Source organism: Lissotriton vulgaris, chromosome 7 (genome assembly GCF_964263255.1).
Source record: "Lissotriton vulgaris chromosome 7, aLisVul1.2, whole genome shotgun sequence".
In the NCBI taxonomy this organism is placed as follows: Eukaryota; Metazoa; Chordata; class Amphibia; order Caudata; family Salamandridae; genus Lissotriton; species Lissotriton vulgaris.
The window spans coordinates 1,389,611,881-1,389,629,774 of NC_141695.1; the positions used below are offsets into that span (position 1 = coordinate 1,389,611,881).

At 45.2% G+C, this 17,894-nt stretch overlaps 17 non-coding genes across 17 annotated transcripts; 10 read left to right on the plus strand and 7 right to left on the minus strand.

The window, feature by feature from the left end:
• Positions 1-611: 611 nt before the first annotated feature.
• On the plus strand, positions 612-718 carry LOC147704273 (U6 spliceosomal RNA). The gene has a single exon (XR_015298868.1). It is a non-coding gene; the product is annotated as a U6 spliceosomal RNA (small nuclear RNA).
• Positions 719-1,728: 1,010 nt separating this feature from the next.
• Positions 1,729-1,801, minus strand: TRNAR-ACG (transfer RNA arginine (anticodon ACG)). The gene has a single exon. It is a non-coding gene; the product is annotated as a tRNA-Arg (tRNA).
• A 714-nt stretch (positions 1,802-2,515) lies between these two features.
• On the plus strand, positions 2,516-2,622 carry LOC147704275 (U6 spliceosomal RNA). Its single transcript, XR_015298869.1, has one exon. It is a non-coding gene; the product is annotated as a U6 spliceosomal RNA (small nuclear RNA).
• A 1,020-nt stretch (positions 2,623-3,642) lies between these two features.
• On the minus strand, positions 3,643-3,715 carry TRNAR-ACG (transfer RNA arginine (anticodon ACG)). Its single transcript has one exon. It is a non-coding gene; the product is annotated as a tRNA-Arg (tRNA).
• Positions 3,716-4,429: 714 nt separating this feature from the next.
• On the plus strand, positions 4,430-4,536 carry LOC147704277 (U6 spliceosomal RNA). The gene has a single exon (XR_015298870.1). It is a non-coding gene; the product is annotated as a U6 spliceosomal RNA (small nuclear RNA).
• A 1,010-nt stretch (positions 4,537-5,546) lies between these two features.
• On the minus strand, positions 5,547-5,619 carry TRNAR-ACG (transfer RNA arginine (anticodon ACG)). The gene has a single exon. It is a non-coding gene; the product is annotated as a tRNA-Arg (tRNA).
• A 714-nt stretch (positions 5,620-6,333) lies between these two features.
• On the plus strand, positions 6,334-6,440 carry LOC147704279 (U6 spliceosomal RNA). The gene has a single exon (XR_015298871.1). It is a non-coding gene; the product is annotated as a U6 spliceosomal RNA (small nuclear RNA).
• Positions 6,441-8,237: 1,797 nt separating this feature from the next.
• LOC147704280 (U6 spliceosomal RNA) lies at positions 8,238-8,344 on the plus strand. Its single transcript, XR_015298872.1, has one exon. It is a non-coding gene; the product is annotated as a U6 spliceosomal RNA (small nuclear RNA).
• Positions 8,345-9,354: 1,010 nt separating this feature from the next.
• TRNAR-ACG (transfer RNA arginine (anticodon ACG)) lies at positions 9,355-9,427 on the minus strand. Its single transcript has one exon. It is a non-coding gene; the product is annotated as a tRNA-Arg (tRNA).
• Positions 9,428-10,141: 714 nt separating this feature from the next.
• Positions 10,142-10,248, plus strand: LOC147704282 (U6 spliceosomal RNA). The gene has a single exon (XR_015298873.1). It is a non-coding gene; the product is annotated as a U6 spliceosomal RNA (small nuclear RNA).
• A 1,020-nt stretch (positions 10,249-11,268) lies between these two features.
• TRNAR-ACG (transfer RNA arginine (anticodon ACG)) lies at positions 11,269-11,341 on the minus strand. Its single transcript has one exon. It is a non-coding gene; the product is annotated as a tRNA-Arg (tRNA).
• A 714-nt stretch (positions 11,342-12,055) lies between these two features.
• LOC147704284 (U6 spliceosomal RNA) lies at positions 12,056-12,162 on the plus strand. Its single transcript, XR_015298874.1, has one exon. It is a non-coding gene; the product is annotated as a U6 spliceosomal RNA (small nuclear RNA).
• A 1,010-nt stretch (positions 12,163-13,172) lies between these two features.
• Positions 13,173-13,245, minus strand: TRNAR-ACG (transfer RNA arginine (anticodon ACG)). Its single transcript has one exon. It is a non-coding gene; the product is annotated as a tRNA-Arg (tRNA).
• Positions 13,246-13,959: 714 nt separating this feature from the next.
• Positions 13,960-14,066, plus strand: LOC147704286 (U6 spliceosomal RNA). Its single transcript, XR_015298875.1, has one exon. It is a non-coding gene; the product is annotated as a U6 spliceosomal RNA (small nuclear RNA).
• A 1,797-nt stretch (positions 14,067-15,863) lies between these two features.
• LOC147704287 (U6 spliceosomal RNA) lies at positions 15,864-15,970 on the plus strand. The gene has a single exon (XR_015298876.1). It is a non-coding gene; the product is annotated as a U6 spliceosomal RNA (small nuclear RNA).
• A 1,010-nt stretch (positions 15,971-16,980) lies between these two features.
• Positions 16,981-17,053, minus strand: TRNAR-ACG (transfer RNA arginine (anticodon ACG)). The gene has a single exon. It is a non-coding gene; the product is annotated as a tRNA-Arg (tRNA).
• Positions 17,054-17,767: 714 nt separating this feature from the next.
• On the plus strand, positions 17,768-17,874 carry LOC147704289 (U6 spliceosomal RNA). Its single transcript, XR_015298877.1, has one exon. It is a non-coding gene; the product is annotated as a U6 spliceosomal RNA (small nuclear RNA).
• The last annotated feature ends 20 nt before the right edge of the window (positions 17,875-17,894 follow it).

Consider the following 17,894-nt stretch of genomic DNA (forward strand, 5'->3'; position numbering starts at 1 on the left):
TGTGAGGTTTTCCCAAGTTTTACAAAGGACTTTAGGAGAAGGAAGCACCTAAAAGCTAGGCGAAATGGTCCTAGATCCAAGGAAATCTTTTAGATCAGGCTCAGTTTCTTAAATAGTTTGCATTAACATAATCAGTTCCAGGTCTGTGTGGGGCTGAGCTTGAGAACTCCTTAGTAAGTAGGCGTTTACAACAATAAGGGGTTTAATATTACAACACAGGTGAACATTCAGACACATTATCATAAGCTCACCTTGTCCAGGGACCCAAGCATGCTGCCTTTCCACTCTCAGAGCCCTTCACCTAACCTACTGTGCAGCTGTTTCACCTTTAATATCACTGTTCCACAGGCAGCGTGACGTCACAATGCTCCTTGTCTGTAGCCCGACCCAGGAGCCTTTGCAAACCTGGTATAATCTACATACTTACGGTGTGTTTAGTCTTGGACCACAAATGCAGTGAAGAATAATGGATTGCTACTCTTCATCCATTTTTGACCATTGGCTCAGATTTGAATGCGTACTGGCCATCTGAGCATCTCTGCCAGGCCACCCTATGTCTAGAGACTGTAGATTTAGAGAGTTTATAAACATTGTCAGTTCATCAATAAAGTGTGCTCGCTTCGGCAGCACATATACTAAAATTGGAACGATACAGAGAAGATTAGCATGGCCCCTGCGCAAGGATGACACGCAAATTCGTGAAGCGTTCCATATTTTTAACAGCTTTCAGGAGAGAAATCTTTTTTGTTTTCAAGACTAATTGAAAAAATAAAGCAGGTCCCAGTGCTGTCCCCGTAATATGTATTTTTCAATTAGTCTCTCCTCAACATTTTTAATGTATTTGCTTTGCAGTAAAGAAGGTGCGCTCTATGTTCAGCTGCATTTAGCAAGGAAGCCTGCAGGACTTCTGGGACTTTTCTTTCTCTTTTTTAGCCTCACTGTCATTATTCTTCACCACCCCCAAATCTATACTGCTGCAGTGTTGTGTTGATTTGTGGGAATCAGGACAAAGAGAAGGGCAGGGCCTATGCAAATGAAGGCCTCAGGGATGTCTGGGAGTGCCTTTTTAGCAGTATTGTTAAAGTCCACCTTGCAACCGGATTGGTCGGGTAAGCTGAAAAACACCATGCCAGATTGGGCACCAGGTCTCTAGGCGCTTGGAGGACATATTGGGTCTACATCCCTCAGTTTCTGAGGTCCAAGAAATGTTCACCCTCTACCCTAATAGAGAGGTCTTGGCCGATCGTGGCTGAGAGGGGAAGAAGGTAGCAGTGCAAGATGCTTATGGTCCTTCTCTAATAATGGACCAACTTTCTCTCTCTCCTTACCTGTGGTTCTGCCTGGCTACTGGGGCTACCAGTTGTAAGCCTGCAGCCCACAGGGAGTTGGTTTGTTCCTCTCACACATGTAAATGGGTAAGCATTCAAGTGCACACACCTGCCTACGTCCACAGACCCTCGCGCACACACACTTTTGTCAACAAGCTTTTTCGCAATTAAGAGTATCAGGGACCCATGTTGAAATACAAAAGCAGCACACCACGTGACGGCCATCACATAGAGTCCAGCAGCAAATGGGAAACGTTTAACTAGCTGTGGTCCTATTACTTGCGCTCTACCGTGGAACAACTGCTGGATGAGTCCTGCTGGAGAATATTGAACCTACAACAAGTCTGAGGTAAATAAAAATTCCACAGGAATATAATCAAACAGGGACCTACAACCCTTCCGAGCCAGATAGGAGTCGAACCTACAATCTTCTGATCCGTAGTCAGACGCGTTATCCATTGCGCCACTGGCCCTATGTAGACTTACGCATCCTTTTGTCCTTAAGTGGGCTAGAAAGTGTGTGTATGTGTGTGTGAAGGCACAAGGGAACCCATCTGACCTCCTGGAAGTCTGTTCTGTGAGGTTTTCCCAAGTTTTACAAAGGACTTTAGGAGAAGGAAGCACCTAAAAGCTAGGCGAAATGGTCCTAGATCCAAGGAAATCTTTTAGATCAGGCTCAGTTTCTTAAATAGTTTGCATTAACATAATCAGTTCCAGGTCTGTGTGGGGCTGAGCTTGAGAACTCCTTAGTAAGTAGGCGTTTACAACAATAAGGGGTTTAATATTACAACACAGGTGAACATTCAGACACATTATCATAAGCTCACCTTGTCCAGGGACCCAAGCATGCTGCCTTTCCACTCTCAGAGCCCTTCACCTAACCTACTGTGCAGCTGTTTCACCTTTAATATCACTGTTCCACAGGCAGCGTGACGTCACAATGCTCCTTGTCTGTAGCCCGACCCAGGAGCCTTTGCAAACCTGGTATAATCTACATACTTACGGTGTGTTTAGTCTTGGACCACAAATGCAGTGAAGAATAATGGATTGCTACTCTTCATACATTTTTGACCATTGGCTCAGATTTGAATGCGTACTGGGCATCTGAGCATCTCTGCCAGGCCACCCTATGTCTAGAGACTGTAGATTTAGAGAGTTTATAAACATTGTCAGTTCATCAATAAAGTGTGCTCGCTTCGGCAGCACATATACTAAAATTGGAACGATACAGAGAAGATTAGCATGGCCCCTGCGCAAGGATGACACGCAAATTCGTGAAGCGTTCCATATTTTTAACAGCTTTCAGGAGAGAAATCTTTTTTGTTTTCAAGACTAATTGAAAAAATAAAGCAGGTCCCAGTGCTGTCCCCGTAATATGTATTTTTCAATTAGTCTCTCCTCAACATTTTTAATGTATTTGCTTTGCAGTAAAGAAGGTGCGCTCTATGTTCAGCTGCATTTAGCAAGGAAGCCTGCAGGACTTCTGGGACTTTTCTTTCTCTTTTTTAGCCTCACTGTCATTATTCTTCACCACCCCCAAATCTATACTGCTGCAGTGTTGTGTTGATTTGTGGGAATCAGGACAAAGAGAAGGGCAGGGCCTATGCAAATGAAGGCCTCAGGGATGTCTGGGAGTGCCTTTTTAGCAGTATTGTTAAAGTCCACCTTGCAACCGGATTGGTCGGGTAAGCTGAAAAACACCATGCCAGATTGGGCACCAGGTCTCTAGGCGCTTGGAGGACATATTGGGTCTACATCCCTCAGTTTCTGAGGTCCAAGAAATGTTCACCCTCTACCCTAATAGAGAGGCCTTGGCCGATCGTGGCCGATCGTGGCTGAGAGGGGAAGAAGGTAGCAGTGCAAGATGCTTATGGTCCTTCTCTAATAATGGACCAACTTTCTCTCTCTCCTTACCTGTGGTTCTGCCTGGCTACTGGGGCTACCAGTTGTAAGCCTGCAGCCCACAGGGAGTTGGTTTGTTCCTCTCACACATGTAAATGGGTAAGCATTCAAGTGCACACACCTGCCTACGTCCACAGACCCTCGCGCACACACACTTTTGTCAACAAGCTTTTTCGCAATTAAGAGTATCAGGGACCCATGTTGAAATACAAAAGCAGCACACCACGTGACGGCCATCACATAGAGTCCAGCAGCAAATGGGAAACGTTTAACTAGCTGTGGTCCTATTACTTGCGCTCTACCGTGGAACAACTGCTGGATGAATCCTGCTGGAGAATATTGAACCTACAACAAGTCTGAGGTAAATAAAAATTCCACAGGAATATAATCAAACAGGGACCTACAACCCTTCCGAGCCAGATAGGAGTCGAACCTACAATCTTCTGATCCGTAGTCAGACGCGTTATCCATTGCGCCACTGGCCCTATGTAGACTTACGCATCCTTTTGTCCTTAAGTGGGCTAGAAAGTGTGTGTATGTGTGTGTGAAGGCACAAGGAAACCCATCTGACCTCCTGGAAGTCTGTTCTGTGAGGTTTTCCCAAGTTTTACAAAGGACTTTAGGAGAAGGAAGCACCTAAAAGCTAGGCGAAATGGTCCTAGATCCAAGGAAATCTTTTAGATCAGGCTCAGTTTCTTAAATAGTTTGCATTAACATAATCAGTTCCAGGTCTGTGTGGGGCTGAGCTTGAGAACTCCTTAGTAAGTAGGCGTTTACAACAATAAGGGGTTTAATATTACAACACAGGTGAACATTCAGACACATTATCATAAGCTCACCTTGTCCAGGGACCCAAGCATGCTGCCTTTCCACTCTCAGAGCCCTTCACCTAACCTACTGTGCAGCTGTTTCACCTTTAATATCACTGTTCCACAGGCAGCGTGACGTCACAATGCTCCTTGTCTGTAGCCCGACCCAGGAGCCTTTGCAAACCTGGTATAATCTACATACTTACGGTGTGTTTAGTCTTGGACCACAAATGCAGTGAAGAATAATGGATTGCTACTCTTCATCCATTTTTGACCATTGGCTCAGATTTGAATGCGTACTGGCCATCTGAGCATCTCTGCCAGGCCACCCTATGTCTAGAGACTGTAGATTTAGAGAGTTTATAAACATTGTCAGTTCATCAATAAAGTGTGCTCGCTTCGGCAGCACATATACTAAAATTGGAACGATACAGAGAAGATTAGCATGGCCCCTGCGCAAGGATGACACGCAAATTCGTGAAGCGTTCCATATTTTTAACAGCTTTCAGGAGAGAAATCTTTTTTGTTTTCAAGACTAATTGAAAAAATAAAGCAGGTCCCAGTGCTGTCCCCGTAATATGTATTTTTCAATTAGTCTCTCCTCAACATTTTTAATGTATTTGCTTTGCAGTAAAGAAGGTGCGCTCTATGTTCAGCTGCATTTAGCAAGGAAGCCTGCAGGACTTCTGGGACTTTTCTTTCTCTTTTTTAGCCTCACTGTCATTATTCTTCACCACCCCCAAATCTATACTGCTGCAGTGTTGTGTTGATTTGTGGGAAGCAGGACAAAGAGAAGGGCAGGGCCTATGCAAATGAAGGCCTCAGGGATGTCTGGGAGTGCCTTTTTAGCAGTATTGTTAAAGTCCACCTTGCAACCGGATTGGTCGGGTAAGCTGAAAAACACCATGCCAGATTGGGCACCAGGTGTCTAGGCGCTTGGAGGACATATTGGGTCTACATCCCTCAGTTTCTGAGGTCCAAGAAATGTTCACCCTCTACCCTAATAGAGAGGTCTTGGCCGATCGTGGCTGAGAGGGGAAGAAGGTAGCAGTGCAAGATGCTTATGGTCCTTCTCTAATAATGGACCAACTTTCTCTCTCTCCTTACCTGTGGTTCTGCCTGGCTACTGGGGCTACCAGTTGTAAGCCTGCAGCCCACAGGGAGTTGGTTTGTTCCTCTCACACATGTAAATGGGTAAGCATTCAAGTGCACACACCTGCCTACGTCCACAGACCCTCGCGCACACACACTTTTGTCAACAAGCTTTTTCGCAATTAAGAGTATCAGGGACCCATGTTGAAATACAAAAGCAGCACACCACGTGACGGCCATCACATAGAGTCCAGCAGCAAATGGGAAACGTTTAACTAGCTGTGGTCCTATTACTTGCGCTCTACCGTGGAACAACTGCTGGATGAGTCCTGCTGGAGAATATTGAACCTACAACAAGTCTGAGGTAAATAAAAATTCCACAGGAATATAATCAAACAGGGACCTACAACCCTTCCGAGCCAGATAGGAGTCGAACCTACAATCTTCTGATCCGTAGTCAGACGCGTTATCCATTGCGCCACTGGCCCTATGTAGACTTACGCATCCTTTTGTCCTTAAGTGGGCTAGAAAGTGTGTGTATGTGTGTGTGAAGGCACAAGGGAACCCATCTGACCTCCTGGAAGTCTGTTCTGTGAGGTTTTCCCAAGTTTTACAAAGGACTTTAGGAGAAGGAAGCACCTAAAAGCTAGGCGAAATGGTCCTAGATCCAAGGAAATCTTTTAGATCAGGCTCAGTTTCTTAAATAGTTTGCATTAACATAATCAGTTCCAGGTCTGTGTGGGGCTGAGCTTGAGAACTCCTTAGTAAGTAGGCGTTTACAACAATAAGGGGTTTAATATTACAACACAGGTGAACATTCAGACACATTATCATAAGCTCACCTTGTCCAGGGACCCAAGCATGCTGCCTTTCCACTCTCAGAGCCCTTCACCTAACCTACTGTGCAGCTGTTTCACCTTTAATATCACTGTTCCACAGGCAGCGTGACGTCACAATGCTCCTTGTCTGTAGCCCGACCCAGGAGCCTTTGCAAACCTGGTATAATCTACATACTTACGGTGTGTTTAGTCTTGGACCACAAATGCAGTGAAGAATAATGGATTGCTACTCTTCATCCATTTTTGACCATTGGCTCAGATTTGAATGCGTACTGGGCATCTGAGCATCTCTGCCAGGCCACCCTATGTCTAGAGACTGTAGATTTAGAGAGTTTATAAACATTGTCAGTTCATCAATAAAGTGTGCTCGCTTCGGCAGCACATATACTAAAATTGGAACGATACAGAGAAGATTAGCATGGCCCCTGCGCAAGGATGACACGCAAATTCGTGAAGCGTTCCATATTTTTAACAGCTTTCAGGAGAGAAATCTTTTTTGTTTTCAAGACTAATTGAAAAAATAAAGCAGGTCCCAGTGCTGTCCCCGTAATATGTATTTTTCAATTAGTCTCTCCTCAACATTTTTAATGTATTTGCTTTGCAGTAAAGAAGGTGCGCTCTATGTTCAGCTGCATTTAGCAAGGAAGCCTGCAGGACTTCTGGGACTTTTCTTTCTCTTTTTTAGCCTCACTGTCATTATTCTTCACCACCCCCAAATCTATACTGCTGCAGTGTTGTGTTGATTTGTGGGAAGCAGGACAAAGAGAAGGGCAGGGCCTATGCAAATGAAGGCCTCAGGGATGTCTGGGAGTGCCTTTTTAGCAGTATTGTTAAAGTCCACCTTGCAACCGGATTGGTCGGGTAAGCTGAAAAACACCATGCCAGATTGGGCACCAGGTGTCTAGGCGCTTGGAGGACATATTGGGTCTACATCCCTCAGTTTCTGAGGTCCAAGAAATGTTCACCCTCTACCCTAATAGAGAGGTCTTGGCCGATCGTGGCTGAGAGGGGAAGAAGGTAGCAGTGCAAGATGCTTATGGTCCTTCTCTAATAATGGACCAACTTTCTCTCTCTCCTTACCTGTGGTTCTGCCTGGCTACTGGGGCTACCAGTTGTAAGCCTGCAGCCCACAGGGAGTTGGTTTGTTCCTCTCACACATGTAAATGGGTAAGCATTCAAGTGCACACACCTGCCTACGTCCACAGACCCTCGCGCACACACACTTTTGTCAACAAGCTTTTTCGCAATTAAGAGTATCAGGGACCCATGTTGAAATACAAAAGCAGCACACCACGTGACGGCCATCACATAGAGTCCAGCAGCAAATGGGAAACGTTTAACTAGCTGTGGTCCTATTACTTGCGCTCTACCGTGGAACAACTGCTGGATGAGTCCTGCTGGAGAATATTGAACCTACAACAAGTCTGAGGTAAATAAAAATTCCACAGGAATATAATCAAACAGGGACCTACAACCCTTCCGAGCCAGTTAGGAGTCGAACCTACAATCTTCTGATCCGTAGTCAGACGCGTTATCCATTGCGCCACTGGCCCTATGTAGACTTACGCATCCTTTTGTCCTTAAGTGGGCTAGAAAGTGTGTGTATGTGTGTGTGAAGGCACAAGGGAACCCATCTGACCTCCTGGAAGTCTGTTCTGTGAGGTTTTCCCAAGTTTTACAAAGGACTTTAGGAGAAGGAAGCACCTAAAAGCTAGGCGAAATGGTCCTAGATCCAAGGAAATCTTTTAGATCAGGCTCAGTTTCTTAAATAGTTTGCATTAACATAATCAGTTCCAGGTCTGTGTGGGGCTGAGCTTGAGAACTCCTTAGTAAGTAGGCGTTTACAACAATAAGGGGTTTAATATTACAACACAGGTGAACATTCAGACACATTATCATAAGCTCACCTTGTCCAGGGACCCAAGCATGCTGCCTTTCCACTCTCAGAGCCCTTCACCTAACCTACTGTGCAGCTGTTTCACCTTTAATATCACTGTTCCACAGGCAGCGTGACGTCACAATGCTCCTTGTCTGTAGCCCGACCCAGGAGCCTTTGCAAACCTGGTATAATCTACATACTTACGGTGTGTTTAGTCTTGGACCACAAATGCAGTGAAGAATAATGGATTGCTACTCTTCATACATTTTTGACCATTGGCTCAGATTTGAATGCGTACTGGGCATCTGAGCATCTCTGCCAGGCCACCCTATGTCTAGAGACTGTAGATTTAGAGAGTTTATAAACATTGTCAGTTCATCAATAAAGTGTGCTCGCTTCGGCAGCACATATACTAAAATTGGAACGATACAGAGAAGATTAGCATGGCCCCTGCGCAAGGATGACACGCAAATTCGTGAAGCGTTCCATATTTTTAACAGCTTTCAGGAGAGAAATCTTTTTTGTTTTCAAGACTAATTGAAAAAATAAAGCAGGTCCCAGTGCTGTCCCCGTAATATGTATTTTTCAATTAGTCTCTCCTCAACATTTTTAATGTATTTGCTTTGCAGTAAAGAAGGTGCGCTCTATGTTCAGCTGCATTTAGCAAGGAAGCCTGCAGGACTTCTGGGACTTTTCTTTCTCTTTTTTAGCCTCACTGTCATTATTCTTCACCACCCCCAAATCTATACTGCTGCAGTGTTGTGTTGATTTGTGGGAAGCAGGACAAAGAGAAGGGCAGGGCCTATGCAAATGAAGGCCTCAGGGATGTCTGGGAGTGCCTTTTTAGCAGTATTGTTAAAGTCCACCTTGCAACCGGATTGGTCGGGTAAGCTGAAAAACACCATGCCAGATTGGGCACCAGGTGTCTAGGCGCTTGGAGGACATATTGGGTCTACATCCCTCAGTTTCTGAGGTCCAAGAAATGTTCACCCTCTACCCTAATAGAGAGGTCTTGGCCGATCGTGGCTGAGAGGGGAAGAAGGTAGCAGTGCAAGATGCTTATGGTCCTTCTCTAATAATGGACCAACTTTCTCTCTCTCCTTACCTGTGGTTCTGCCTGGCTACTGGGGCTACCAGTTGTAAGCCTGCAGCCCACAGGGAGTTGGTTTGTTCCTCTCACACATGTAAATGGGTAAGCATTCAAGTGCACACACCTGCCTACGTCCACAGACCCTCGCGCACACACACTTTTGTCAACAAGCTTTTTCGCAATTAAGAGTATCAGGGACCCATGTTGAAATACAAAAGCAGCACACCACGTGACGGCCATCACATAGAGTCCAGCAGCAAATGGGAAACGTTTAACTAGCTGTGGTCCTATTACTTGCGCTCTACCGTGGAACAACTGCTGGATGAGTCCTGCTGGAGAATATTGAACCTACAACAAGTCTGAGGTAAATAAAAATTCCACAGGAATATAATCAAACAGGGACCTACAACCCTTCCGAGCCAGATAGGAGTCGAACCTACAATCTTCTGATCCGTAGTCAGACGCGTTATCCATTGCGCCACTGGCCCTATGTAGACTTACGCATCCTTTTGTCCTTAAGTGGGCTAGAAAGTGTGTGTATGTGTGTGTGAAGGCACAAGGGAACCCATCTGACCTCCTGGAAGTCTGTTCTGTGAGGTTTTCCCAAGTTTTACAAAGGACTTTAGGAGAAGGAAGCACCTAAAAGCTAGGCGAAATGGTCCTAGATCCAAGGAAATCTTTTAGATCAGGCTCAGTTTCTTAAATAGTTTGCATTAACATAATCAGTTCCAGGTCTGTGTGGGGCTGAGCTTGAGAACTCCTTAGTAAGTAGGCGTTTACAACAATAAGGGGTTTAATATTACAACACAGGTGAACATTCAGACACATTATCATAAGCTCACCTTGTCCAGGGACCCAAGCATGCTGCCTTTCCACTCTCAGAGCCCTTCACCTAACCTACTGTGCAGCTGTTTCACCTTTAATATCACTGTTCCACAGGCAGCGTGACGTCACAATGCTCCTTGTCTGTAGCCCGACCCAGGAGCCTTTGCAAACCTGGTATAATCTACATACTTACGGTGTGTTTAGTCTTGGACCACAAATGCAGTGAAGAATAATGGATTGCTACTCTTCATACATTTTTGACCATTGGCTCAGATTTGAATGCGTACTGGGCATCTGAGCATCTCTGCCAGGCCACCCTATGTCTAGAGACTGTAGATTTAGAGAGTTTATAAACATTGTCAGTTCATCAATAAAGTGTGCTCGCTTCGGCAGCACATATACTAAAATTGGAACGATACAGAGAAGATTAGCATGGCCCCTGCGCAAGGATGACACGCAAATTCGTGAAGCGTTCCATATTTTTAACAGCTTTCAGGAGAGAAATCTTTTTTGTTTTCAAGACTAATTGAAAAAATAAAGCAGGTCCCAGTGCTGTCCCCGTAATATGTATTTTTCAATTAGTCTCTCCTCAACATTTTTAATGTATTTGCTTTGCAGTAAAGAAGGTGCGCTCTATGTTCAGCTGCATTTAGCAAGGAAGCCTGCAGGACTTCTGGGACTTTTCTTTCTCTTTTTTAGCCTCACTGTCATTATTCTTCACCACCCCCAAATCTATACTGCTGCAGTGTTGTGTTGATTTGTGGGAATCAGGACAAAGAGAAGGGCAGGGCCTATGCAAATGAAGGCCTCAGGGATGTCTGGGAGTGCCTTTTTAGCAGTATTGTTAAAGTCCACCTTGCAACCGGATTGGTCGGGTAAGCTGAAAAACACCATGCCAGATTGGGCACCAGGTCTCTAGGCGCTTGGAGGACATATTGGGTCTACATCCCTCAGTTTCTGAGGTCCAAGAAATGTTCACCCTCTACCCTAATAGAGAGGCCTTGGCCGATCGTGGCCGATCGTGGCTGAGAGGGGAAGAAGGTAGCAGTGCAAGATGCTTATGGTCCTTCTCTAATAATGGACCAACTTTCTCTCTCTCCTTACCTGTGGTTCTGCCTGGCTACTGGGGCTACCAGTTGTAAGCCTGCAGCCCACAGGGAGTTGGTTTGTTCCTCTCACACATGTAAATGGGTAAGCATTCAAGTGCACACACCTGCCTACGTCCACAGACCCTCGCGCACACACACTTTTGTCAACAAGCTTTTTCGCAATTAAGAGTATCAGGGACCCATGTTGAAATACAAAAGCAGCACACCACGTGACGGCCATCACATAGAGTCCAGCAGCAAATGGGAAACGTTTAACTAGCTGTGGTCCTATTACTTGCGCTCTACCGTGGAACAACTGCTGGATGAATCCTGCTGGAGAATATTGAACCTACAACAAGTCTGAGGTAAATAAAAATTCCACAGGAATATAATCAAACAGGGACCTACAACCCTTCCGAGCCAGATAGGAGTCGAACCTACAATCTTCTGATCCGTAGTCAGACGCGTTATCCATTGCGCCACTGGCCCTATGTAGACTTACGCATCCTTTTGTCCTTAAGTGGGCTAGAAAGTGTGTGTATGTGTGTGTGAAGGCACAAGGAAACCCATCTGACCTCCTGGAAGTCTGTTCTGTGAGGTTTTCCCAAGTTTTACAAAGGACTTTAGGAGAAGGAAGCACCTAAAAGCTAGGCGAAATGGTCCTAGATCCAAGGAAATCTTTTAGATCAGGCTCAGTTTCTTAAATAGTTTGCATTAACATAATCAGTTCCAGGTCTGTGTGGGGCTGAGCTTGAGAACTCCTTAGTAAGTAGGCGTTTACAACAATAAGGGGTTTAATATTACAACACAGGTGAACATTCAGACACATTATCATAAGCTCACCTTGTCCAGGGACCCAAGCATGCTGCCTTTCCACTCTCAGAGCCCTTCACCTAACCTACTGTGCAGCTGTTTCACCTTTAATATCACTGTTCCACAGGCAGCGTGACGTCACAATGCTCCTTGTCTGTAGCCCGACCCAGGAGCCTTTGCAAACCTGGTATAATCTACATACTTACGGTGTGTTTAGTCTTGGACCACAAATGCAGTGAAGAATAATGGATTGCTACTCTTCATCCATTTTTGACCATTGGCTCAGATTTGAATGCGTACTGGCCATCTGAGCATCTCTGCCAGGCCACCCTATGTCTAGAGACTGTAGATTTAGAGAGTTTATAAACATTGTCAGTTCATCAATAAAGTGTGCTCGCTTCGGCAGCACATATACTAAAATTGGAACGATACAGAGAAGATTAGCATGGCCCCTGCGCAAGGATGACACGCAAATTCGTGAAGCGTTCCATATTTTTAACAGCTTTCAGGAGAGAAATCTTTTTTGTTTTCAAGACTAATTGAAAAAATAAAGCAGGTCCCAGTGCTGTCCCCGTAATATGTATTTTTCAATTAGTCTCTCCTCAACATTTTTAATGTATTTGCTTTGCAGTAAAGAAGGTGCGCTCTATGTTCAGCTGCATTTAGCAAGGAAGCCTGCAGGACTTCTGGGACTTTTCTTTCTCTTTTTTAGCCTCACTGTCATTATTCTTCACCACCCCCAAATCTATACTGCTGCAGTGTTGTGTTGATTTGTGGGAAGCAGGACAAAGAGAAGGGCAGGGCCTATGCAAATGAAGGCCTCAGGGATGTCTGGGAGTGCCTTTTTAGCAGTATTGTTAAAGTCCACCTTGCAACCGGATTGGTCGGGTAAGCTGAAAAACACCATGCCAGATTGGGCACCAGGTGTCTAGGCGCTTGGAGGACATATTGGGTCTACATCCCTCAGTTTCTGAGGTCCAAGAAATGTTCACCCTCTACCCTAATAGAGAGGTCTTGGCCGATCGTGGCTGAGAGGGGAAGAAGGTAGCAGTGCAAGATGCTTATGGTCCTTCTCTAATAATGGACCAACTTTCTCTCTCTCCTTACCTGTGGTTCTGCCTGGCTACTGGGGCTACCAGTTGTAAGCCTGCAGCCCACAGGGAGTTGGTTTGTTCCTCTCACACATGTAAATGGGTAAGCATTCAAGTGCACACACCTGCCTACGTCCACAGACCCTCGCGCACACACACTTTTGTCAACAAGCTTTTTCGCAATTAAGAGTATCAGGGACCCATGTTGAAATACAAAAGCAGCACACCACGTGACGGCCATCACATAGAGTCCAGCAGCAAATGGGAAACGTTTAACTAGCTGTGGTCCTATTACTTGCGCTCTACCGTGGAACAACTGCTGGATGAGTCCTGCTGGAGAATATTGAACCTACAACAAGTCTGAGGTAAATAAAAATTCCACAGGAATATAATCAAACAGGGACCTACAACCCTTCCGAGCCAGATAGGAGTCGAACCTACAATCTTCTGATCCGTAGTCAGACGCGTTATCCATTGCGCCACTGGCCCTATGTAGACTTACGCATCCTTTTGTCCTTAAGTGGGCTAGAAAGTGTGTGTATGTGTGTGTGAAGGCACAAGGGAACCCATCTGACCTCCTGGAAGTCTGTTCTGTGAGGTTTTCCCAAGTTTTACAAAGGACTTTAGGAGAAGGAAGCACCTAAAAGCTAGGCGAAATGGTCCTAGATCCAAGGAAATCTTTTAGATCAGGCTCAGTTTCTTAAATAGTTTGCATTAACATAATCAGTTCCAGGTCTGTGTGGGGCTGAGCTTGAGAACTCCTTAGTAAGTAGGCGTTTACAACAATAAGGGGTTTAATATTACAACACAGGTGAACATTCAGACACATTATCATAAGCTCACCTTGTCCAGGGACCCAAGCATGCTGCCTTTCCACTCTCAGAGCCCTTCACCTAACCTACTGTGCAGCTGTTTCACCTTTAATATCACTGTTCCACAGGCAGCGTGACGTCACAATGCTCCTTGTCTGTAGCCCGACCCAGGAGCCTTTGCAAACCTGGTATAATCTACATACTTACGGTGTGTTTAGTCTTGGACCACAAATGCAGTGAAGAATAATGGATTGCTACTCTTCATCCATTTTTGACCATTGGCTCAGATTTGAATGCGTACTGGGCATCTGAGCATCTCTGCCAGGCCACCCTATGTCTAGAGACTGTAGATTTAGAGAGTTTATAAACATTGTCAGTTCATCAATAAAGTGTGCTCGCTTCGGCAGCACATATACTAAAATTGGAACGATACAGAGAAGATTAGCATGGCCCCTGCGCAAGGATGACACGCAAATTCGTGAAGCGTTCCATATTTTTAACAGCTTTCAGGAGAGAAATCTTTTTTGTTTTCAAGACTAATTGAAAAAATAAAGCAGGTCCCAGTGCTGTCCCCGTAATATGTATTTTTCAATTAGTCTCTCCTCAACATTTTTAATGTATTTGCTTTGCAGTAAAGAAGGTGCGCTCTATGTTCAGCTGCATTTAGCAAGGAAGCCTGCAGGACTTCTGGGACTTTTCTTTCTCTTTTTTAGCCTCACTGTCATTATTCTTCACCACCCCCAAATCTATACTGCTGCAGTGTTGTGTTGATTTGTGGGAAGCAGGACAAAGAGAAGGGCAGGGCCTATGCAAATGAAGGCCTCAGGGATGTCTGGGAGTGCCTTTTTAGCAGTATTGTTAAAGTCCACCTTGCAACCGGATTGGTCGGGTAAGCTGAAAAACACCATGCCAGATTGGGCACCAGGTGTCTAGGCGCTTGGAGGACATATTGGGTCTACATCCCTCAGTTTCTGAGGTCCAAGAAATGTTCACCCTCTACCCTAATAGAGAGGTCTTGGCCGATCGTGGCTGAGAGGGGAAGAAGGTAGCAGTGCAAGATGCTTATGGTCCTTCTCTAATAATGGACCAACTTTCTCTCTCTCCTTACCTGTGGTTCTGCCTGGCTACTGGGGCTACCAGTTGTAAGCCTGCAGCCCACAGGGAGTTGGTTTGTTCCTCTCACACATGTAAATGGGTAAGCATTCAAGTGCACACACCTGCCTACGTCCACAGACCCTCGCGCACACACACTTTTGTCAACAAGCTTTTTCGCAATTAAGAGTATCAGGGACCCATGTTGAAATACAAAAGCAGCACACCACGTGACGGCCATCACATAGAGTCCAGCAGCAAATGGGAAACGTTTAACTAGCTGTGGTCCTATTACTTGCGCTCTACCGTGGAACAACTGCTGGATGAGTCCTGCTGGAGAATATTGAACCTACAACAAGTCTGAGGTAAATAAAAATTCCACAGGAATATAATCAAACAGGGACCTACAACCCTTCCGAGCCAGTTAGGAGTCGAACCTACAATCTTCTGATCCGTAGTCAGACGCGTTATCCATTGCGCCACTGGCCCTATGTAGACTTACGCATCCTTTTGTCCTTAAGTGGGCTAGAAAGTGTGTGTATGTGTGTGTGAAGGCACAAGGGAACCCATCTGACCTCCTGGAAGTCTGTTCTGTGAGGTTTTCCCAAGTTTTACAAAGGACTTTAGGAGAAGGAAGCACCTAAAAGCTAGGCGAAATGGTCCTAGATCCAAGGAAATCTTTTAGATCAGGCTCAGTTTCTTAAATAGTTTGCATTAACATAATCAGTTCCAGGTCTGTGTGGGGCTGAGCTTGAGAACTCCTTAGTAAGTAGGCGTTTACAACAATAAGGGGTTTAATATTACAACACAGGTGAACATTCAGACACATTATCATAAGCTCACCTTGTCCAGGGACCCAAGCATGCTGCCTTTCCACTCTCAGAGCCCTTCACCTAACCTACTGTGCAGCTGTTTCACCTTTAATATCACTGTTCCACAGGCAGCGTGACGTCACAATGCTCCTTGTCTGTAGCCCGACCCAGGAGCCTTTGCAAACCTGGTATAATCTACATACTTACGGTGTGTTTAGTCTTGGACCACAAATGCAGTGAAGAATAATGGATTGCTACTCTTCATACATTTTTGACCATTGGCTCAGATTTGAATGCGTACTGGGCATCTGAGCATCTCTGCCAGGCCACCCTATGTCTAGAGACTGTAGATTTAGAGAGTTTATAAACATTGTCAGTTCATCAATAAAGTGTGCTCGCTTCGGCAGCACATATACTAAAATTGGAACGATACAGAGAAGATTAGCATGGCCCCTGCGCAAGGATGACACGCAAATTCGTGAAGCGTTCCATATTTTTAACAGCTTTCAGGAGAGAAATCTTTTTTGTTTTCAAGACTAATTGAAAAAATAAAGCAGGTCCCAGTGCTGTCCCCGTAATATGTATTTTTCAATTAGTCTCTCCTCAACATTTTTAATGTATTTGCTTTGCAGTAAAGAAGGTGCGCTCTATGTTCAGCTGCATTTAGCAAGGAAGCCTGCAGGACTTCTGGGACTTTTCTTTCTCTTTTTTAGCCTCACTGTCATTATTCTTCACCACCCCCAAATCTATACTGCTGCAGTGTTGTGTTGATTTGTGGGAAGCAGGACAAAGAGAAGGGCAGGGCCTATGCAAATGAAGGCCTCAGGGATGTCTGGGAGTGCCTTTTTAGCAGTATTGTTAAAGTCCACCTTGCAACCGGATTGGTCGGGTAAGCTGAAAAACACCATGCCAGATTGGGCACCAGGTGTCTAGGCGCTTGGAGGACATATTGGGTCTACATCCCTCAGTTTCTGAGGTCCAAGAAATGTTCACCCTCTACCCTAATAGAGAGGTCTTGGCCGATCGTGGCTGAGAGGGGAAGAAGGTAGCAGTGCAAGATGCTTATGGTCCTTCTCTAATAATGGACCAACTTTCTCTCTCTCCTTACCTGTGGTTCTGCCTGGCTACTGGGGCTACCAGTTGTAAGCCTGCAGCCCACAGGGAGTTGGTTTGTTCCTCTCACACATGTAAATGGGTAAGCATTCAAGTGCACACACCTGCCTACGTCCACAGACCCTCGCGCACACACACTTTTGTCAACAAGCTTTTTCGCAATTAAGAGTATCAGGGACCCATGTTGAAATACAAAAGCAGCACACCACGTGACGGCCATCACATAGAGTCCAGCAGCAAATGGGAAACGTTTAACTAGCTGTGGTCCTATTACTTGCGCTCTACCGTGGAACAACTGCTGGATGAGTCCTGCTGGAGAATATTGAACCTACAACAAGTCTGAGGTAAATAAAAATTCCACAGGAATATAATCAAACAGGGACCTACAACCCTTCCGAGCCAGATAGGAGTCGAACCTACAATCTTCTGATCCGTAGTCAGACGCGTTATCCATTGCGCCACTGGCCCTATGTAGACTTACGCATCCTTTTGTCCTTAAGTGGGCTAGAAAGTGTGTGTATGTGTGTGTGAAGGCACAAGGGAACCCATCTGACCTCCTGGAAGTCTGTTCTGTGAGGTTTTCCCAAGTTTTACAAAGGACTTTAGGAGAAGGAAGCACCTAAAAGCTAGGCGAAATGGTCCTAGATCCAAGGAAATCTTTTAGATCAGGCTCAGTTTCTTAAATAGTTTGCATTAACATAATCAGTTCCAGGTCTGTGTGGGGCTGAGCTTGAGAACTCCTTAGTAAGTAGGCGTTTACAACAATAAGGGGTTTAATATTACAACACAGGTGAACATTCAGACACATTATCATAAGCTCACCTTGTCCAGGGACCCAAGCATGCTGCCTTTCCACTCTCAGAGCCCTTCACCTAACCTACTGTGCAGCTGTTTCACCTTTAATATCACTGTTCCACAGGCAGCGTGACGTCACAATGCTCCTTGTCTGTAGCCCGACCCAGGAGCCTTTGCAAACCTGGTATAATCTACATACTTACGGTGTGTTTAGTCTTGGACCACAAATGCAGTGAAGAATAATGGATTGCTACTCTTCATACATTTTTGACCATTGGCTCAGATTTGAATGCGTACTGGGCATCTGAGCATCTCTGCCAGGCCACCCTATGTCTAGAGACTGTAGATTTAGAGAGTTTATAAACATTGTCAGTTCATCAATAAAGTGTGCTCGCTTCGGCAGCACATATACTAAAATTGGAACGATACAGAGAAGATTAGCATGGCCCCTGCGCAAGGATGACACGCAAATTCGTGAAGCGTTCCATATTTTTAACAGCTTTCAGGAGAGAAA